Source organism: Pimephales promelas, chromosome 6 (genome assembly GCF_988280905.1).
Source record: "Pimephales promelas chromosome 6, fPimPro1.hap1.1, whole genome shotgun sequence".
NCBI lineage: Eukaryota > Metazoa > Chordata > Actinopteri > Cypriniformes > Leuciscidae > Pimephales > Pimephales promelas.
This window is the reverse complement of record NC_142774.1, coordinates 13,010,818-13,034,558: the sequence shown is the minus strand read 5'-3', so window position 1 is coordinate 13,034,558 and position 23,741 is coordinate 13,010,818. Positions and strand designations below refer to the sequence as shown.

General features: G+C 37.8%; 1 protein-coding gene across 11 annotated transcripts in view; it reads left to right on the top strand.

Moving 5' to 3' along the window:
- Positions 1 to 23,741, top strand: part of tenm3 (teneurin transmembrane protein 3) — a 343,805-nt gene that overhangs the window by 169,592 nt on the left and 150,472 nt on the right. The gene's annotated exons all lie outside the window — the stretch shown is intronic.

Below are 23,741 nucleotides of genomic sequence, written 5' to 3'. Positions count from 1 at the left end.
TTTCTGAAATCTCCGTGAGCCGCCTTGATCGCGATGCTTCTGAACACACTCAATTAGCCGATTCGTTTACATGCCCTTTTACTCATATTTTCCCTCTCAGTTAATTTTTGATTAGCTTCGAGGGGGACAGACAGGGACCGGAGGCTTGTGTGACTGCTGCGTGCCGCCGCTCCACAATAGACATTTACAGTGCTGCTAATTGGAAACAGCTTCAGCGTGGAATTTCTTACACGCTCTGCTACCTTTTCAATTGAACCACTCGCGCTGTCCACTCGCCCGGCCCACTTGATGGATGGTGATAGATCCGATATCCGCACCATTCTGAAAAGTGTAATTACAGGTTTTGGTCAGAAAAGCTTTTGATCGATGTGCGGATATGTGCAGGATAGTCATTTAGTTAAGACTCTTGAGAGAGTCGAGAGTTTTTTTGTTTTGTTTTTTCTCCATTGTATGTAGAAGTGAGTTGCACTTGTGTGTACGAGAGTGTGTTTCCTTACACGTTCATCTGCTGTGGCTTAAGTTCTCCTGCACTTTTCAGAACGTCAAGGTGATTTTGAGTTGTGGAGCTCCACACGTAAAAGCGAAATGAAGAGGAAGAGATGGTCCGCTGAGCATCTCTGACCCCAGCGCCATGAGGAATAAGCTGTCAGATTGGCCGTTGAGTCGGAGGCCAGGCCATGTGCGGAGGTGTTTAATGTCCCTTTTGCAGCAGGCGTTAGTGTATGGTTCCACTTTAAATCCTGTATCAGGCTCACATTTGATTTATGATCGTGCTCGTATCCTCTGATTCCAAACAGAAAACTGATTTGGGAGCAAAAGGAAACGGATGGTTTGATTATTATTATTTTTTTTTTACAAGAAAGAAACATAAAAGAAATGGAAAAAGCCATCTTCTCTTTCTGTACCCCCACCCTTATTTCATACTCCCCTGTCTCCCCATTTCTCTCTCTGTCTCTTACAAATGGGGTGAGATCTCCTAGCAACCACAGCTCCTTTTATTTTATTTATTTTTGCCTTGTGTGATATATGTTCAATGTGTGCAGTAATCTTGCTGATGGAGTGCATTACTGGAGATGGTGCTATTACTCAAAGAATAAAAGTTTCAATTACCTTTGATACCAGCCAGTAATATAGGCTGATTTACTGTGCTGTAAAACGAGCCAGGTCACATTTTCTTATCCATATATTTTTTTGTTTTATTATTTTTTTATTACGTGACGGTGATGGAGGGTGTTTTGGACGTCCTAGGTGGGAAGCGGATCGGGTCATTGTGAGCCGGTTTGAGGGGGCGCGTGTCTCTCGGTCGCTCTTTTAAACATTACCAAGCCTCATATTTAATTCATGCAGGGAAAATTGGTTTGGGTTGAGGCTGCGCATGTGGCGCTTTTAATGGAAAAGCTAAAAAGTGAGAGAAAATGCTGCGGTTCACGGCCCAGGCGTCTCCGCCCTCCGTCCGCCTTTCGGCCTGCTTCAGAAATATGTTTCTCTCGTTAATAATGGGGGGGAAATATGAATGAAAGTGAAATGAATTGCAACATGTGGGATGAGAGCGAGTGATTGAGAGCAAGTGATTGACATTTTTTGTACCAGCTACTCTTTCATTAGTAAAGCCCCCCATTCTATTCTCTTTTTTTTTTTTTTTGTCTCTTAATAACTATTACAGTAGAGCTGTCAGTTTGATTTTATTATCATTTTCTTATTTTGGATCTGTGATGAACAATAGAGGTCCATTAAAAAAAAAATATATATATATATATATAATGAAAGATATTTCGAGATACACTTCTACAGAGAAAGATATCATTTATACGGACAGTGAGCAAAAATAATAGAGGTAGAGCTGAGGTGTGTGTGGAATAAGTGAGTCTGATGGGTGTCCAGATTGTTAGGATCTCCGTTCTGCTGTCTCAAAGGAGAAACATCTCGAAGAAGTCAGGCCCACGGCTGGACATTAGAAAAGCTGTGGTTCTAACCACTGTAAACCCAGATAACATCCCAGACGCTATTGATCTGTTTTATTTTCTCATCACAACTCTTGTTTTATCACAGCCAACCACTCTGTTAACTGTGACAAAACCAACACACACAAACACACACATGCACACAAACACTAACAAGCAAGCTGAATTTGGTTTGTGGATGTTTTAGAATTATTAATGTGGCAATCTTCACCTTCATATTTATTATTTACTGAAATCTAAAAGTAAGTGCGCTCACTGAAAAATCCATAGTAACTACAGGACACAACGCCCTCAAATGTTCTTTAGCTCAGTGCTCAAACAAGTACTCTGAGCTGTTGTTGTTGTTTTTTTTTTAATATTTATTTATTTTATGGTTTTTACAATTTCAGTAAAAGTTTTAAATTATTATTTTATTTGAAATAAAAATACCCTCTGTACAGGATTTATTTTACTGTTAAATGTATATTGATTGGCAACAATATGTATTATATATAAGGCAATAATATGCCCATATATATTTAAAAATCTTAAATAAATATATATATATATATATATATATATATATTTTAAATAATTTAAATTAATTTTAGTTTAGGATTGTCATTTTATTTATATATTTTTGTATGTTTTTTGTTTGTTATGACAATTCTAAATCTAGAATCAAACATCACAAGTATTCAGTAAAATGTCTTAAGGAATATCAGAAATATTATGGCGCTTCTAAGCCTTTGTGTTCTTTTGATTTTATTTATTTATTTGTATTTATTTATTTATTTATTTTAAAGGGAAAATGCATATTAATGAACGTCTTAGCTTTTCAGCAATGTAAATATGGAAGAATTAGCCCCAGGGCTAATTCTATCACAATGTCAAATAACAAGGCTAACATTTCAATTTAAGTAAGAAGCTACACATTTTAAAGAACACCTTAATATTCAAATAACATATTACATATTACAGGTTACACATACGCAAATACAATAAAGTGCTATTCTATGCATCTTAAGTACATTGCAATTCTGCTAAAATTTGCAGTCCTAATTAAATCATGGTGACTGTGTTTGTTGGTTTGTAGATGTCACTGGTTAAGCATGAATTAATGGAGCCTGGTTTAGTTACTGTAAAACACACACACTCACACACACACGCACACACACACTCAGAAAGCCATATACACAGAGGGTATGTAAATTCACACACACATTGAGAATAAAATCTGTAAATTCAGTTTTAACTTCTCTAAAATAATAATGAAATGAATAAATGGAGCAATTCCAAGAGGGAAATCCCTAATTATAAAATGTTTAAATATAAAATAAACAGATTATGTAAAGATAAATTTGGTCCAATGCAGGTCAGCTCTTCCTCGCCACTTAACATAATTACATCACAATTAATTAATGGAAGTTTTTTTTTAAATGTATTTAATTATCATCATTGGTATCAAGTACCTGTATCAATAAACTATACTGTAGTGCAATTCTATATTTATTTATTGTTTTTAAAGAGGTAGAAGCATTGAAAAACAGGCGTTTTCTATTTTAGTTTTCATTACGCTGTGGACTGCTGGTGTGTGTGTGTGTGAGACTCCGGTGTGCCGGGTGCTGGACTATGACAGAGTGATCAGCTTAGTGAGGAAGAGAGGCTTCTAGGCTGCCGGTAATGGCTGCTGAGGGAGAACGAGAAAGGCGATTCGTCAGCTCTGAATGAGGGGTCAGAGAGGTCAGGGTCCGGAGACACAGCTATTTGCAACAAATGCTTGTATGCACACACACAAACACACACACAAATACTGCTGTAGGTGGGACTCACTATATTAATCCAATTGTCAGTAACAAATAAGCTCGACTGCTGCAGTGCCAAAACAGGGATTTACGCTTGCTATTTCAAACTTTTTAACCTTCACATTGCGAAAGATAGTAAGAATGGCTGCGTACATCTTTTTTTTTTTCCTATTGATTTCTCCCCTGTTGGGAAACGAAGGTGGGTTTGTTCATCTCTGTGGGAGTTATCTGTTGTAGTTTATCTCTGTCGGTTTATATTTACTTTCAGCATGTGTGTATTTTTACTGTACAGTATCAGCCAGCAATGGCATTTTTTTTTTTTTTTTTTTTAGATTAGCTCCATATTGAGCTTTTTTATTGGAACTATTCATAATATATCTGCTATTTTCAATAGGACCTGTAATATATGAAGAGTTCAGATGCAAAAGACTCTAAATGCCATTTGAAATTTTCTTCTTTAATGATGATTTTTATCAAACTTGCATATTTAAGTTCAGTAATTTCTCTTAAATAACAATTAATAGGTAATTATCATTGCCATTTAAGTGAAATCACTGAACTTAAATATACAAGCTTAATAAAAATGATCATTCTAGAAGAAAATTTCAAATGGCACTTAGAGGCTTTTGCATCTGAACTCTTCATATGTGTAAATCCGGGCTCTGCTGGTGCTCTGCACGGTGGCGGATGGCACTGTAACGTTGGACTACCACAAATTGGTTTATTACCGGGGAGACGGCGGGAGGAAATTCTCTTTGTCACCAATTCGACACCTCCGTTGGTTTCAGCTGGTGACGCTGACTAACCAGATTATATTATAGTATGTCCACTTTAGCCCCGATGTCCTTTCTATGTCTCCTGTCTCTTCAACGATTTCACACATGCCACTGGATCTAGTGAGTATAAACTATTCAATGGCTCATCCACCAAGCAGCACAGTCATGTATAATGAAGCAGAGCCGCCACGAAGCGAGACTAGCAAGTGTGTTCAGAGGTTTTTGAATGTGCCTGCTGAAGGCAGTAAAACAGATTCCAAATGAGATTACACTGACACGGAAGAGGAGAGACGGCATTTCATAAGCATCCGAGCTACAGTTAAACGACTGTGGCCACACATCATTGTTCTCGCCGTTCCACGCTCTCATTAAGGTGATTAAATGAGCATTACTGTCAATGGGACTCAAAGAGAACGGGCCGGGCTGATAGATGCGACCTACTGTAGAACATCATATTGACGCTATCTAGGGCACTTCTGAAGGGGGTTTAAGGGAGAGGGGAATGTCCTTTGCTCCCTTGTGTTAGCAAATCAGAATTCAGGGGGTTGAGGTGGGCACCCTGTTGATAGAACGTCATAGATGGGCGGGAAACGTCTCTTCTGTCCCTTACAATCTATTTTCACTCCAACGTCCATGATGCCAGATGTCAGAACAGAGCTCACGGACCATAATGGAAACTGAAACAAAGGTCATGAACAAACTCTGATCGTGTGTTATGTTATAAACACTGTTTGAAATGGGAACATATGAACACAGAATTTGATTTCATGTGATGGTTTGGATAGAAAGTGTTGTGGGCGTGATCTAGTTGAGTGCATCATGAAACCGTTGTTTTTTTTTTTCTTTTTAATGAACACTTTTATTTAGCAAGGATGCATTAATCAAATTGACTTTCAAGACAAAATAATCTGTTTACAAAAAATGCTGTTCATTTGAACTTTCTATTTATTAAAAGACTTTTAAGAAAAAACATTCGCAAAAATATTAAGCAGCACAACTGTTTTTCATCATTCACCATAAGAAATTATTCTTAAGAAGCAAATCATAATTTTAGAATGAGTTCTTTAAGATCATGTGACTGAAATTATGGCTGCTGAAAATTCAGCAGTGTCATCACAGGAATAAATTAAATATTAAAATATATTAAAAAAGAAAACAGTTTTTTTTTTAAATTGTTACAATATGTTATAAAATTACTGTTTTTGCAATTTTTATCAAATAAATGCAGGTAGCCTTGGTGATCATACGAGATTTTTTTTTTTTTTTTAAATATATCGACCCCAAATTTTTGAACGATATATGTAAATAATTAAATGTATATTATTGTAATATTATGTAATTAAGGGAAATAGTTAAGATACCTGCTACTACTGTGACTATTCTTTAAAAACTGTGTTCTGGAGTATTCTTATGATTAAATGTCTTTTTATTTTGGACGGGAGTAGAACCACTGACTTATTTTATGGAAAGATGATGAAAAGGTCTAAATCCATAATGATGTTGCTTCAGGCAGCAAGACAGGAAACTAACGTTTAGTTAGAGTATCAAAAGAAATATAAAATAAGCGAGAAGTGTTGTGACAAAAATAATTTACCACAATCACAGAAATTCTTTTTCTTTCTTTCTTTTTTTTTGTGGGATTTGATTTCTCAGAGGATGCCTGATTTAGAAGAAAAGCATAATTTGCTCTGTATTTTTCACCAAGGATTTGTCGTGAACACAAACGTGGTTTATTCAGATGGGTTTACAATCACAAAATGCAGCTGTACAAAAATGTACCTGACTAGTCTCATCCAAATAGGGATTGAGAGGTGTGATTATGCAATGTTAATATAAATGATGGATAAAAACATGCCTATTTATTAAACTTTTATTAACAATGGTGATTATTTTTCGTAACACTAGTTTTATTAAAGTGTCTGGTATTTCTCCCTCACTCATTCTCCCTGTGTGCGTGTTTGTCCTTGTTGTAGGTTGAAAAAGTCGTCTTGATATTTTATGTGTGACAGTGCTCCAGTGGAACTGTAGTTAGCGCTGTCCCTCCCTCACTACCAGCCAAATAAATCAAACTCTCTCACTCTCTCTCTCACTCTCTCTCTCTCTCACACACACACACATACACACATCGTTTGTAGAAACATAATACTGTGCTGACCTTTTTTTGTTGCTGGGTATTTATTGTTTGTTCGAACCTCAGTCAGCTCAGTTGGCTGGCAAAAAGTCATTGAAGCAGCAATTTTCTTAGCAGCTTTTTTTTTTTTTTTACATACTCTGTATTTTTGTCATCTTACATTTCTGTTATTTATAGTCTGCTTTTAATAAAGTAGAACTCTCACCAATACTTGAAATGTAAAGCCTGTTTTGCTACCACTTCCCTTTAAATATTATTTTCAAAACAGAACCAAGTGTAACACCTAATGCTGTGGCATATTTGATGTAATTATTTCAGCTCTCTAAACATGGGTTATTTAGTTCCGACCACCATATAATTATGTTGCAGCAGTTGACTTGATACAATGGAGAATGATAAAACCAATATCAGAGTGATTGGATTTTCAGAAAACAAAAGTCATTGCCTCTGGCCATTTTAGTCTCAGATGCTCTCTCTCTCTCTCTCTCTCTCTCTACTCTGATCGTGTGTGTGTGTGTACACACGTACACGCACATACAGAGTCTCTTTTTCACTCTCTTTTTCTTTCTTGCCATTTGAATTCAGCTGGGCACTCCTGCTGGTCCAATTCTGAAAAAGAGGGTCTTTTGATAGCTCCAGAAAAAGACCACTTAAATATTTTCCCCTTCATTAAAGAAAGCAGCCTCCATTTTAAAAGGGAAGCAAAATGTGGGTGGTGTAATGTTCTCCCATGTGGTCACCTCAACTGGTCAGCACATTTTGAGGTGTGTTCCACTTTGCTAATGTTGTTTGTCAGTGAGGATGAAAGGTTCTTACTGATGCCCACAATATCACCTCCATTTATCCCATCGGCAAATAACAGATAATTAAACTGATGTCGGGTTCAACTAACCCTGATAAGACACTTTTCTTAGGGGGCCTTTACTTAAACCACTAGAAAGTGTTTGGACATGCAACACTTGTTCTACTCAAATACAGTGCAGTGTAAGATATACTAGTGTTTAATGGAGATGTTTAAAAACAGAGCTTTTCTGAGAAAAAAAAATTAAATAAATTTCATAATAAATTACGTTTTTATAATGAAATACAAATGTGTATATAAATGTATACACTGCATTTTAAAAATAAACATACATACATATATATTTATATTACTGCTTAAAAGTTTTTGGGGTCAGTAAGATAAATCACTTATGCTAAACCAAGGCTAAAATGTAAAACCACGCTTTTCTATTTTAATATATTTGAAAATGTTACTTATTCCTGTGATGACAAAGCTGAATATTCAGCAGAATTACTCCAGTCTGACATGGTCCTTCAGAAATCATTGTAATGTGCTGATTTGGTGCTCATTTTATTATTATTTTTATTATCACAGTTGAAAACAGGGTCACACTTTAGATTTGGGTCCAAACTAACTATTAACTACGACTTTTGCCTCAATAAACTGCTTATTAATAGTTAGTAAGTTAGTTGTTAAGATTAGATATTGGGTAGGATTAAGGGATGTAGAATATGGTCATGCAGCAAAAGGCATTAATATGTACTTTATGAGTACTAATAAACAGCCAATATCCTAGCAATATGATGCTAATAAGCAACTAAATAATAGTGAGAATCTGACCTAATCTAGTGTTACCAAAAATTCTGCTGCTTAATATATTTTTTTTAGGATTCTTTGATAAATAAAAAAACATTAGAAATGTCTTTCCTGTATCTCTTGTTTAATGCATTCATATAATCTGGATTGAATTCAGTAACCTAGTAGTTTGTTGTTGAACGGATGATGTCATTCAAGTTGGTGAGATGATGCAGAATGTGGCTGTTATCTGTTATCTTGTTTCTGAGCTCTGTGGGAGACCAAAAAAATTAGGATGATGTCATTTCATGACATTTATAGTCATGCTGGGCAAGAAATAATAACGATTTAGAAGAGCAGGGATAAATCTGTAATGCTTACCATTTACAATTACAGTAATTGAGAATGAAATATGATTCCATGAATCTTTCAAGTAGTTTTTCTGAGAGAATGTTGAGGCTAAAGCAGCAGCAGAACTGGCTTAAATGGCTGCACGTGTTCCTTCTAAAATAGATTCATTACAGTGCGACTCATTACAGAAAATGAAGGCAAATAAACATAAGATCATTTGGCAGACTGGCTCTAGAATGAACATCACAACCCCATTGGGTTGACGTGTCCACAACATGCTGCACACAGCTTTACCGCGCAGGGTGTAGCCAAAAGTTTTCGCCCACACTACCCTACAGAGACAACCGCTGAATATTATCAAAAAACCTCAATAAAACTCAACACTGTATTTAACTAAATCTCCCTTTCCTCATGACGAGCAGCTAACCCTAACTCTAAGACTATTACACATTCACACTCAAATCATCAAAAAAAAAAATGCCTAGCCTTTGTGGGGTGAGTAGCCGTTTTTTCCCCTTTCCAACAGCATGACGTAAATGGTTATTATTCTTGACCATATTCATGTTTCGAATGTAGCCTGGCATTTAGAGACAGTTCTTGGTAAGAAAAGAGCAGTGTGGAAGTAATATAATGACAAATGTTTTTGAAACAAAAAAGCTTGTTGAATTGCACTACTTGAAATAATGTGCATTGCATTAACCCTGTTTGCATTTCAATGCATTGTATTTTTAGGGCTTGCATTTTAATAGGCTGAAATTTTAATTTAAATATTTTAATTCAAAGCATTTCACAATATTCACTAATCCATATTCACCTTTCAGATTTCACTTCCAAAATATTAATTCTGTTTAAAAATGCAGCCTATAATATTCAAAGGTTCTGTCCATTTTAATTTGCTTTACAAATTCGCTTCCACAAATTCAATGTTTCAAGTTCAAATTTGACAGAAAATTCAACATTTGACATCTGGGAATGGCAGGAATATCAGTAGATTGCCGATTGATAATCTCAATAGCTGTTAGTTGACCTCAACAGCAGGAGATGCAAGCGCGTGTTCACTACGAAAACTATAGAGCAACGGCTTAGAGAGTCATTCATTCATGAAAACGGATTTACAGAAATTACGGAAAGTATTCAGAACCCCCTTTCCTCATTATTGTAAACAGAGCACCCCATATTGAATGAAAAACACAGATTTGTTTACATTTTTGCACATTTATTAAAAAAGAAAAACTGAAATATCACATGGTCCTAATATAAGTATTCAGACCCGTCGCTGTGACACTATTTAACTCAGGTGCTGTCCATTCCTTCTGATCATCCTTGAGATGGTTCCACACCTTCATTTGAGTCCAGCTGTGTTTGATCATACTGATTGGACTTGATTAGGAAATCCACACACATCTGTCTATATAATACAGTACCTTACAGCTCACAGTACATGTCAGAGCAAATGAGAATCATGAGGTCAAATGAACTGCCTGAAGAGACAGAATTGTGGCAAGGCACAGATCTGGCCATGGTTACAAAAAAAACAAAAAAAAAAAATTCTGCTGCACTTAAGATAACTAAGAACACAGTGGCCTCCATAATCCTTAAATGGAAGATGTTTGGGACGACCAGAACCCTTCCTAGAGCTGGCCGTCCTGCCAAACTGAGAGTCTTGTTGAGAGAGGTAAAGAAGAACCCAAAGATCACTGTCGCTGAGCTCCAGAGATTCAGTCGGGAGATGGGAGAAAGTTGTAGTAAGTCAACCCTCACTACAGCCATCCACCAGTCGGGGCTTTATGGCAGAGTGGCCCGATGGAAGCCTCTCTTCAGTGCAAGACACATGAAAGCCTGCATGGAGTTTGCTAAAAAACACCAAGATGGTGATAAATAAGATCCTCTGGTCTGATGAGACCAGGATATAACTTTTTGGCCTCAATTCTGAGCAGTATGTGTGGAAAAAACCAGGCACGGCTCATCATCTATCCAATACAGTCTCAACAGTGAAGCATGGTGGTGCCAGCATCATGATGTGGGAGTGTTTTTCAACTGGAGGGACAGAACGAGTCGTTGCAATCGAGGGAAAGATGAGTGCTTCCAAGTACAGGGATATCCTGGACGAAAACCTTCTCTAGAGTGCTCTGGACCTCAGACTGGGCCGAAAGTTCACCTTCCAACAAGACAATGACCCTAAGCACGCCACTAAAATAACGAAGGAGTGGCTTCACAACAACTCTGTGACTGTTCTTGAATGGCCCAGCCAGGGCCCTGACTTGAACCCAATTGAGCATCTCTGAAGAGACCTAAAAATGGCTGTCCACCAATGTTTACCATCCAACCTGACAGAACTGGAGAGGATCCGCAAGGAGGAATGGCAGACCCAAATCCAGATGTGAAAAACTTGTTGCATATTTCCCATAAAGACTCATGGCTGTACTAGATAAAAAGGGTGCTTCTACTAAATATTGAACAATGGGTCTGAATACTTAAAAATGTCATTAATTCTGTGTTTTTCTGTCAATATGGGGTGTTGTGTGTACAATAATGAGGAAAACAAACTTAAATGATTTTAGCAATTGGCTCCAATATAACAAAGAGTGAAAAATGTAAGGGGGTCTGAATACTTTCTGTTCCCACTGAATGTCTACTACTTCAGATTTAACATTTTATCTGTACATCAGCATCAGGGAATAACATTATAATCTCGTTCATGGTAGAGAAAGCTACTCACAAGAGCAAAACTAGCTGTGAAGAATTAAATGTAAACACAGCTTTTTTATCAGCTTTTCCATACGTGCTCATGACTCTCTCAGCCGTTGCTCTATAGTTTTATTAGTCAACACTCGCTTGCATCTCCTGCTGTTGAGGTCAACTAACAGCTATGGAGATTATCAATCGGCAATCTACTGATATTCCTGCCATTCCCAGATGTCATATTTTGAACTTTCTGTCGAATTTGAACCGTTGAATTTGTAAAGCAAAATAAAATGGACAGAAAATTTGAATATTACAGGTTGCATTTTTAAATAGAATGAATATTTTGGAAGTGAAATCTGAAAGGTGAATATGGATTATTGAATTTTTAATAATAAAAACGTGTGTCAAATGTTTTGAATTGAAATATTCACAGTTTAAATATACAACCATGTTGAATTTCAGCCCATAACAAATGCAAGCCCTAAAAATGCAAGCAGGGTTAATGAAATGTATTTTTTTTTTTTCAAGTAGTGCAATTCAACAAGCTTTTTTGTTTAAAAAAAATGTGTGTATATGAGGCAAAAATCACAAATGTGTGGACATGCTGTTTCCTTCTGCATCATTAAGGGCAAATATTCTGCAAGGAATTAAATTTAGACGAGCAATTAACCAGTGTATTTCAACCAAATGGGGTGGTAAGATCCCAGTATGAGTAATTGAATGTCATAAACTGGTATATAGATATATCATTTTACATATTTTTCAGCGAAAAATATATTTTGGATAATCTAGTTAATTCAATTCTTTAAAAAGAATGGAATGATTTTAAATTGCTTTCTATTTTAATTTAAAACTTCAATGTGAACAGAAAAAGATGAAAGATAGATGGATAGATAAGTAACTATTACTATTACGATATGCGCGTTAATGCAAAGCAAAGGCTCATCTAGAGACCAGCTCACCTTCTCAAGGTTGTTTGTTTCAATATATCTTTTAGTCAGCAAATTATCTCTAAGGAAGAGGCATTCATTATAAATAGCTTGCAGAGGCATAAAAAATGTGTACACTATGTAGACCACATTAATTACTGCAAGTCCGAATGCAGAGCCAATGGTTGCATGTGGTTGTAACATTGTTGCTGTACCTTTTTTTAATGTTGTAATGATATCCATGCTGTATGTGTCCTGTTCATTCTCTCCCTTAGTCCTCAAATGTACATTGCATTCCACTGATGCTGACAAATCACCATATTAAAATACTCTAACACTTCTATCTAACGGCGCCATAACACCACTGAATCTACAGTGTGAAACCCACTGTGACCAGTGTAGTCAGATTTCCAAACAAACGGCTGTTCTGAGAGTGTTATGTTTAGTAAATAACTATATATGTGTTTGTTTTTATGATATCTGAACAGTAATTTAATAACTGAATTAATGTGACACATTTACTGAACCATTTACTTAAGTTATTATTTTTGTCAATAACTGTTAAGTTATGTTGTTATGTATAGTATGTTGCAATCAGTGTAAGTTTGTCCAAATTAATAGATGAAAAATCGTATTATTTTGCTTGTTTGTTTAATATATATATATATATATATATATATATATATATATATTGTATAACTACTGTACGAGCATAAGAGATTATTGCATTAATACCACCTCTAAAATGTCTCTAAAGTGATGAAAGAACTTGTACTACAGTATATTTCACTTATTTTTAATTTGTTAAATATGTCCTTCTGGAATTTGAAATGATCTCTTCATTTGGCAACAAACTGCTGAGTGCAGTAAATCCAATACGAAATATTGCTTTAAAAGTACTAAAAGAATCATTAATGAAAGAGGATCATTAAGAGGAATTGGAAACAGTCATTAAATATCTTATGACTCCCCTCTCTATAGGGATGTGTATCAGCAACAAAGTCACAATATGATACATGCCCCAATACAGAGGCCATGATTTGATGTATATATCACTATTGGGTATTGTCACTGGGTGGTTCAAGGAAGATGGAGATGAAAATAGAAATAACAATTTCTTTAATAAAGCAAATTCAAGAACAGGCAAACGAATGAGACAGTGTGTGTAACGCAAACAATACTGAACACTGAACTGAAGACCGGCAGGAACTTAAATAGACAATGATGATTAACACAAACAGCAGGCAGCTGTGAGGAAGGTGATCAGTGTCCATGGATACAGATTGGTGGCAGGAAACTCAGACAGGGGAACACACTTGAAAACTGATAACAAACTTGAAGTCAAGGTGACAGGTATGCACTAAATTTCACCTCAGCAGAATTTAGTAGCCTACACCGCATACTATAGAGCCATTGCTAACTATGCATAGCAGGTTTCCCTGTGCATTATGAAGGGCCTTTGTAGCACTGCACAACAATAGGCAATGGAATAAGTTTCATGCCAACATTGGGCACTCTCCACCAGGTACAATATTTTTTAAGCACATAATTAATAATGTACTTTTAATGTATAATCTATATTTATATTGTAATAAACTCAATATATGAATAGCAGTCTAAACTAATGCGCTTTCTTCACTGTAGCTCATGCAAACACACATTCAGACAGTCACTCACACAGATCGTGTAGCGTGCACACAGAAACATTCCGCAACACAGAAACTTGTCAGTGTGTCCATGCAATTTTTATCAATAAAATAGCTTCACTACTGAAGAACATTGTCTTTCTTAGCTAGGAGTTGGTAACTTCACTGGTTTTGAAGCAATTAAACTCACCTCTTGACTGTTAATAGAGAAACGCTGCATAGACTGAGGTAATTCACACATGCACAATCTCTAACTCAGGCCCGTAAATGAACACAGGCTCAATGTATTAACCTTTTTCATGATAGAATATAAAACTGGAGATCGCTAAACTGCAAGCTTACCAGTGTTTTCAAAAAGCCAGCGCTTTTATCCACAGTGGAGACCGAGCTCGTGTACATGGTTGCCAGCTTTAGAAACATAAATAAAACTCTTAACAGATAATTCTGCATTGTGCAAGTATTAAGCTCTGGTTTGGGGATTGCGTATCTTAATATCAGGCAACCCCAGTTATGTTCCTCTGGCTTTAGTACATACTATTCATGGGTCACTAGCAGTGTGGAGGGGAAAAAAACCTTCACTGTAAAAAATATTTTCAAGATTTGTTATCACAACGTATTAACTTTTGTCAAATCAACTTTCTAATAATTTATTTAGTTGAGATAACTTATTATTTTGAGTTTCTGATGGTTAAATTTATCTACTTCATTGTATTAACTCACTTTTTCCAGTTCAATCAACTTAACATTTTAAGGCAACCCAGGTTACTTACTTTTTTAAGTTAAACCAACAATATTTTTTACAGTGTAGTAATCACAACATTTTTTTGTTTCGTCAAATCAGCTTAAATAATTTATTTAGTTCAGATAACATATAATTTTGAGTTTCTGATGGTTAAATTAATCTCCTTCATTGTATTAACTCACTTTTTCCAGTTCAATGAACTTAAAATTTTAAGGCAACAAGGTTACTTACTTTTTTAAGTTAAACCATAAATATTTTTTTACAGTGTTCTTGCCCAGATGAACTATCATCTTCCACAGACAAAAAGCACAGTTTGTATGTTAAATAAAAAATAAAAAAATAAATAAAAAATAACCCACACTTCTGCTGACATTGCAAGCATTCCGTCCAATCTGGTGTCTGGCAACAATAGCCAAAAGTCAGCCCACAGGACACGGGTAATGACAGAACAGAGATAGAACAGATGAAGGGATGATGGAATGACAAATGCTCGGCTGGAAAAAGAAGGAAAGGGAAAAGAGAATGAATCATTCCTGATGGCGTCTGCTGTGGCACCTCGACAGTGTTTGAGGGGCTCTCATGGAACAATCCCCAGATGTCTTGGCTTTCATTCTCTTCTGAGGTGATGAAATATTTTGGGCTCTCGATTTCAACTGCGGGATTGTCTGCGCGTCTATGTGGAGAAGATTCTTATGAAATGTAGTCCCAATTTCTTCTTCTTTACTCTTCTTCCAAAAGAGAATGTGGGAAAGAAAGACAAGGAGCTAGAACAAAAAAAAAAAAAAAAAAAGAAGAAGAAGAAGAAGAAGAAGCCGCCGAGAGATGGATTGTAGGATCAGGTTATTTTTAATCCCACAATTAGTGAAACTGAGCACTGAGCTATGAATGCCATCTCAGATGAGCCTGTTAGAGAGCGGCTTCACGCTTTGACTTCTCACTCCTCACAGACACAGACAAAAACACCAAAGAACCATTGAATGTTTTTATAATATCAATTTACAATTCAGCCTACAATATCTTTACAGTATCCATACAACCTGGCTTAGCGAAATGGATGCATCGTAGCAGTGAAGCCATTAACTGGCCCACAGAATTTTAACACCTTTTGTACAATCCAAAAATTATGCTTTCAGTGATCAATTAAAATGTAATACTATCAGATTTTACACATTTGACCCTTTTCATTTCATTATTCCCAATATGCAAAGAAAATTTTACAATCACAATAAATGAGATGTAGCACCAACAGACACGCGCTATACTTAGAGATGTATCCATTTATTTGATCAACAATTGCCTTTGCCCGCTGGAGATGGAAATCGTGTGTGTATCAGTAAGCCTTTCTCTCTGAACATGACAGACAATAGAAATCAAAATTAAAGGCACCCAGCTTCTGTTCTGCTGTGGGCTGAGATACAGTACAGGAAACCCATCATTTTCAATAAAAATCCTTCTGTTTTTTTTTTTTTTTTTCTAAACATACGTATCACAATTACATTAACTTCACAGTGTGGACTGTAGCCTTTGCCTCCATTTCATAAAGTGATGTAATATTGTGTCTCTATAATATGTTTTTGTTCAGGTTCGCATTGCTTTGGTTGTATTGTCACAGCAATGCTGTTCTATGGCAGCTTTATCTTCCTCTTTTATGACTGTCCTTTGTGGAGATAAATGACTGTAAGAAGTATTCTCTAAGACGTCCAGTCCTCTGTATGAAGGTGCAGAAATGCCTCCAATAGTTTATTCATAAAGATCCACAGTTTTTCTTTAAGTTCAAAAGAGGCTTTGTAATGTCAACATAAAGAGGAGCCATGAATAATCGTTCTTTTATCTGAGCTTTGTTGGTACTATAGACCTCATGCAGCAGAGAAACGAGGGCGCCGCCATCTTTAGAATATTGTCTTTGAACTTACGGTTTTGTGGTCACTCTGTATATGGCATCGCTGTCCAGGAGTAATTAGCTTTTGAAGTGGATTTACTTATTGTCGAGTTAACGAAAGTTATCATGTGGATTGTAATGTTTAAAGCAGATGTCTTAACGGAAGATTTTAAAACGAGACGCTCATTCATAAATAGAGAGCCTAAGTCCCGCCCCTCCGCTTCCGGCTCATGGAACCTTATTTCGGAAAAAATATGAATGGTAGTCAATGGCGAGAGACAACTTATCTCTTTATTCCGTCTGAACTGTGCCCTCAATTACACATATGATGTTTGTCAATTTAAAAGATAATCGCAGTTTGTCATACAACAGAAGAGTAACATTTAGTTTTATGTGAAAATCGCTCTGTGAACTACATCTCCCGGGAAGCGGAACGAGATCCGCTGCTCGTGTGTGTGCAGTCTGGTACAAAACACTCAGGTAGGACGGCGTAACGTTACGATTATAACATAGAAACAATGACAGACAGCCTCAGTAAAGTTAGCTTCATTAATTGAGAGAAAATGTGCGCCTTTGGGGTTTGTAGTCTTTGTAATTACGTATTTTCACAGTCTTATACCTCAATGGTTTTACATCAAACTGCAACTTTCTTTACTTTAAAATGTATCTTTTAAATTGACAAACATCATATATGTAATTCGGGGCACAATTCAAACGAGATCAAAATATTTGTTGTCTCTCGCCATTGACTACCATTCAATATTTTTCCGAAATAAGGTCCCATGGTGGTCGACCGGAAGGGGAGGGACTTAGGCTGTGAAAATACAGAATGGAAGACAAAAGACAACGAGCGCAGCACTGCAAAGGGGCGGGGTTACATAAGGCCTATAGAAGAGTGGCTCGATCAAGCTGTTAAACTGTGTAACGGGGTTCGTTGTTGTGGAAAGGAGGAGGCGGGAACCGGCAAACATTTAAAGGTTTCAATAATATACAAATACAAAATTGAAGTATAAGCTAGCAGCCCCTCAAGGATGACTGACAACATAAAGTCAGGCCTGTTCCTCTCTCAATCTTTACTGTCGTCACTCTTCCTTTATGCTTCTTCTCCTCTGTGAGAGATTCGAGTTTCATTATCACTCACGCCACCGTTCTCTCACGTCCCTCGGCCTATTCGCCACAAACTGTTTTCGCGCCTTTGTAAAGAAGACAGACGGTTTTAAACCAAGGGCATAACAGAGACACTCCATAATATGAACTTCTGTCAATATATGTAGATGGTTTCCATCACTGAGTATGTGAATTTGTGCAGTAATTAAAGTGTGTTTGTAATTGCGAACTGCAGGTCAGCTGGTGAGATCAGAGATCTTTTCTTTCTGAAATTTTAATCAAATAAAAAAAACAAGGTTTTAGGACAGCTTACGCAAGCAACAGAGAGGGTGAAAAGAGGGAGACAATGGAACGAAAGGGAGAGAATCCTTATCTTTCCATTAAAATGCTAATACATTTAAATGATCTGCCAATTCAAGTACCGCTTGTTTTATTTGCCTTATTTGTTTTAATCCCACACTTCACAAGCCACACTGACAGTTAATACACTTGAGCGGGAACGATATAACACACACACGCACGCATGCACGAACACACTCACAGACATGATATGAATCCCTAACATGCGATGAGACAGTACTGCCAGCATTGGCATTTTAGCGAGTGACCTAATTGGCCAGCGGTGAAAAAGAGGAGGGGCCCTCTGAGTTGACACACTAAGACAATGTCAAACAGCCCACATCACTCCAGTGACACAGGGACAATGGCCACGGTTTGCGACCCTGCGATTGTATCTGGTGTTGTTGTGTGGCTGTACTTGCACAGCTTCTGCCTGACTGCATCTCACTGCTGCTGGCATTTCATTAGCCTTAAAAGCACTTGGGTGGCACAGGTTGAAATGCATAGAGAAGCAGGCGTCTTTTCCAGTCTTCTGATATGAGTGCGCATGATAAAGCTCAAAGAATAGGGGGCCATTTTAGCGGCCTCCACCTCAGGCTGACTAAGTGGTTCATCCGTAGCCTGAAGGTCTTTTGGAAAAACAGCAAGATCCTACACTTCACCTTCATTGTATTTGGTTGTGTGCATGTATACTAGAATACATATAGTATAATTGAGTGCAAATTGAGACTGTTACTCAATTCTCTAGTGTATCAGGTTTTCCAAGATATGTCTGCAATCAAAGGTCATCAAATACTTCCATTACCAAATCTGAAGCAATATTATTTTTTTTCTTTCTTTCTTTCTTTTTTTCATTACAAATAATTGTAATGTAGCTATAGATGATTATGTTGGAACAAACCATTTTATCGTTGTCCATGGAATTGCACATTGTAATGCATTGCAATGTATTATATATTGCACCATGTATCACATTCATTTTAATGTTTTTATTTGTGTCTATATTGATTTTTCTCATGGAAATTTGAGAGAAACATCTGACACAGTTGAAATAATGATTAAATAAATGTATATTAAATGTAAAATATTATTTAAAATCACAAATGTTACTGATCTAATTTTGGTTGTGCTGATACAATCCCCTATATCTACTATATTACTTTGTACTTAATTAGGAATTATCTAATACATATTATTTTTAATTATTAATATGTTGATTTGTTTAATTTCCTATAGTTAAGTGCAAATCAGCCATTCTCAATGCGATCAGAGCTTCTTTGAGATTCTCAGGTTTACTCTCTCTTCTTGAAAATGGTCTCTCTTTGGCGCAGTTATGATATAGAAATGTATTGCGTTGTGTGTTGTGTTGTATTGTGCCAAATGCGGTGCGTATCATATCGTGAGGTGGTTGTGGATACCTGACCCCAGCGTATCACACAGTGATCACGCAGTTATCACTCTGTTGAGTCATCTCTTTAACAGTTTGTGACAGCATCAAGCTTAAGCCTGCATTCACACAAATCACAGGTGAATCCGTCTTTCCTTCTCTCCTTCAAATAGCTCCTCAGTCTCTTTCAGTGTATTGTCCTCATGAGTTTTTTTCTCTCACACTGTGCATGCTGACTAAGTCGTCTGTTGTGAGCTGGGCTTTAGTTTTGCGGTTAATCACCATCTGTTTACTGAGTTGCTTGAACACACAGTGTCCCAGTAACGTTAAACAGCCCAAAAACATCTACTCGGCTCTGGCCGAGAGTGAGCCAAGGGACTTTGTAATGGCACATCCTGCTCAAACTGATGGCTAATTAACATTTATTTAAGCTTTCTAAAGGCCCATTGTGCCCTGTTTACCTTGCCAGCCTGTTTGCTGTGAAGGTGTGTGTATACAGTATGTGTGTCTGACTTTGAAGCGGAGCTGGAGGATAGATGCAAATGGCTCCTAGAGCTATGTAAGTGTGGCATCTCTCTTTCTCTCGCTCTTTCAGTAATGTGTATGTGGGGCTCTGGCGTGGGGACTCGAGCTGTGTACAAACTGACATTATCATGCAAAGGAGAGTTTCGCCCCGCATTAACACCCGACACCTCCATAATGAGGGACCTATCAGAGGGTGTGTGTGTGTGAAATGTTCAGGTGCTCTCATTAGTCAATAGTTGGGAACTGGGCTTTGCCCCTCTTCTAATGAAGGCCACACTTTATTTCCAGAGGCCAGTCAGTCAGTCAAGTAGTTGTTACAGAGTGCTCTAACTCAGCCCACCGATGGACTTTCAACTTCATGCCATTAGAGAGCAGAAAATAGACCTATCACCCTATCAACACAAATCTGTATTTTTAACATTGTTTTTACCTCAGCAGTGAAGCCATTCCAATCTGTGTACAGAAAAACATATTGGCCATCACTGTGGCTGTTCTTTCTAAATCTACTGAGATGCCTACTGTCTACATTGACATACGTACATTTACAGTTATTCATTCAGCAGATACTTTTTTCCCCATAAAACCCATATTTTCCATAAAGAAAACCAGATAAGTAGATTAGCTAGATTAGTACACGAGTTTACTGTTAGCATTTTGCTAATCAAACATTGTGAGACTCTAATTAGCATAAAAACACATAAAGCTTATAGAAAACATACTTAGTTATTTTTCTTGACTTATCTGCAAAGGAATTATGCAGTGCTGCCTTAGAGTTTAGGGACTGTAAATTGATGAATCATATTATAATTATGCAGCCTAAGGTTTGGAATTGTTGTTTTTAGATGCTATCTACGTAGGCAGTTGACTAGGTTTTGGAAGTGTGTGTGTGTGTGTGTGTGTGTTAAATCAGAGCTATGGATAATGTTTATTTATTATGCTTGCGGGTGCACTCTCGAATTTCAACCCCACTTAGCTTGACAGGACACCAGATTTATTTCACAATGGGAAACTCACATTTCTTTAATGGGTCTAATGAGCATTGGGTTTACCTGGGCCGTTTATATTTGCATGCATGAATGCAGTTCATCAAATTTGCGTGGCTGCGGTTGGGAGAGTTTGAATCAATCATTTTGGTAATGCAGGTAGGGCTTAAAACTGGAATGTTTCCCACATAGCCTCTGACATAACCTATTTCAGCCCTTCAATTTCATCAAAAAACCTGTTGGAAGCTCTCAAAGCTCCTCAATTTTCTCCTCTATGCCCTTAAATCACACCAAAGCACACTCAGAAAAAGACAGACAAATGCATCATAGTTATACCACTGGTGGTGTAGATTATCTGTGACAATCGCCATTCGCCATAATGCTTTTGATAAAGTAATTCAGGTCAGCTAATCAGGTGGACAAACAGATGAGGTGGCTTCTTCAATGTTTAGAGGTCACACCAACCCTTTAGCCATAGAAAATAGACCTTTCTTTGCATAAGACTGTCTTCGCATATTCATTTTTAGTTTTGTCCTCTCCTGTTCCACACAAAGCAGTATTTTTCCCACTCTGCATGTCAATCTCTTAATCTACTGTGAGTTTTGCTGCCCTGTGACTATTGAACACGTTTTGTTTGCGTTGTTTCAGCCTCGCTCTCTTGACCTGGATAAAGTGAGGTTTAACTGCGGAGTAACTGATGTGATGTTAACCAGAGCCTAAGGAACCTGCATCATATTGATTCTCACACACTTGAGCAGATTTGTACCTCAAGGCTTTTGAGGGATTGTGGAGCATCTGACAAGCATTCCAGCCTTCAGGACAAGCCCCTGCCACTCAGCAGCCAGTCTTGTTCACACACTCCTTCCCATGTTCACACACACCGAGAAGGTCATTTGGAAATGGGCCGCTGAGACTGACATGTCTGCACCACATGTATCTCACCGCTCAAGAAAACCAAGCACACAGAGGGGCTGTTGTGTGAGGGTTGCTCCCTGAAAACTCCCCCACCCCAAACGCAGCTCCAGAGCCTTTCATTGCCAAACACAGCCTGCAGGTATGAGTGGTATCCGGTCCACTGGTCACTGAATCCATCCAGCACTTGGAACAAAGAGCACAACCATACCAGTGAATTCATATTCCATTTAATTGCCGTCCAGCTAACGATTGCCAAGTAAATTCGGTTTCACACACCGGGAGGTGAGGTAAAGAAACAGAGAGAGAAAGATGGAGAGCTAGTGCAGGCCGAATGGTATTTGGATAAAATAAGAGTGTTAAATCTTAACAGGGGTTAAAGGGGGGTACTGCAGTGGAAATTGGGTGTTGTTCGAGAAAATAGAGGGAGCACTGGGGAAGACCTTTAAAAAGGCAGAAAAGGAGAAGAAAAACAGACCCTTTCAGTAGCTGTAACTAGACCTGAATCCCCCTGAAAAAGGAACAAGAGAGAGAAAGAAAGAGATACACAGAGGTGAAGAGAAAGGGGATCCTTACGAGCAGAGATGCAGGCTCTTATCTGATGAGGAACAGCTATCGTAAATTTCCAGCTCTGCCTTTACAGGAAACACATATGCACAATGTTGATCTAGAGAGCAAAATGAAAATGATTCCCTGTACGGGATCTGATGTCTGATATACTACTAGGCGATAGGGATCAAAGAGCAGAACGGGACATTGATTTATTCCCGTTTGTATTCCCCTCTTGGAGGAAACAATAGAGCAACCACATATTGTTTGCCATTTTCTTCAAGCTGTGGGTATACGAATAATGAATGAAGCTCACAAAACCTGTCAAGGATCACATTTCTAAGTTTGATTACATTTCACAGTCAGAAAGAGGAGCTAATATTTTTGTCCCACAGTAGAGAGAATTTGTCATTAAAAATCGTATGCTGTATTACAAAATATACTTCTTTTTTATTATCATTGTTCTTCATTTTCTCATAAGCTTCATCCAGTTGGTCTCAAAAGTCGACGATCGTTATTTTTTTTGTGTGCAGAAACAATTTTGGGCGTCTGCAATTTGACAGCATGTTGTTTGCTGCCGGGATAAGCAGTGTTTTGAGGTTGTTTGAAGAGGAGGAACGAGCACGCACACATATAGACGTACACATGCAGACTCGCGCAGATGGGCTCTTTTGTGGAGAGCTTTATCTAGGATCTGACGCATGTTTACTGCAGTTGTCTGACAGTGGCTCTCTAAGCTGCGGATGTGTATCTGAAGAAGTGTGCTTGCCTGGATGTTTGGGGGCTCAATGACCGCAACTGAGATCCAGGCCAGATGCGTGGGCACGCAACACCCGTCGCTCCATCTGACGCCCAGCATCAACCCTGGCTCTCTGTCTTTGCCACAGGCACTCCACGGGGTAGTGTACATATTTTTTGGTGTCATCTGCAGGATGAAAGCCTTGTGTGTAAATATGGAAGAAGTGTCCTGCTGATGTCCTAGCGCCTTCCGTCCTTCTTTGTTCATCTCGAGCCAGATGTGTTGTCTCCCTGCGGTTGGTCCGGGTGTGAGAGGCAGGCCTCCCTTTGTTTGCTGCCCAATCCGCCATCCTCTTTTCTTTTCTTTTTTCTCCTGCTTTCTGCTCTCAGCTGGTGCCATTTGAACATCTGCTCCCAGAAAATCGCCACCAACCCGACACACCAGCAGCACGCCATTTTCTAAAAAGCCGCGCTGGCAAAAAGTTTTTTTTTCTTAGAGTGAGATGTGCCAGCCAGCTGAGACTGATCCTGAGGACGCTTGACTCTGCGGTAAGCCTCTGGCCTCCTGTAAGGCTGTCTGACACCTCCGACTGACCCAGTTTAGGTGGCATTACCCTCACCCATCCATTCACCAAACTAATCCCGCTTATTAAATCTTCCCTCTGAGACTCTATATTCATTGCACCCATTTAAAAGTGCATGCTTGTGAGTTTGTTTGTCAGGTTAGATTGAAGTATT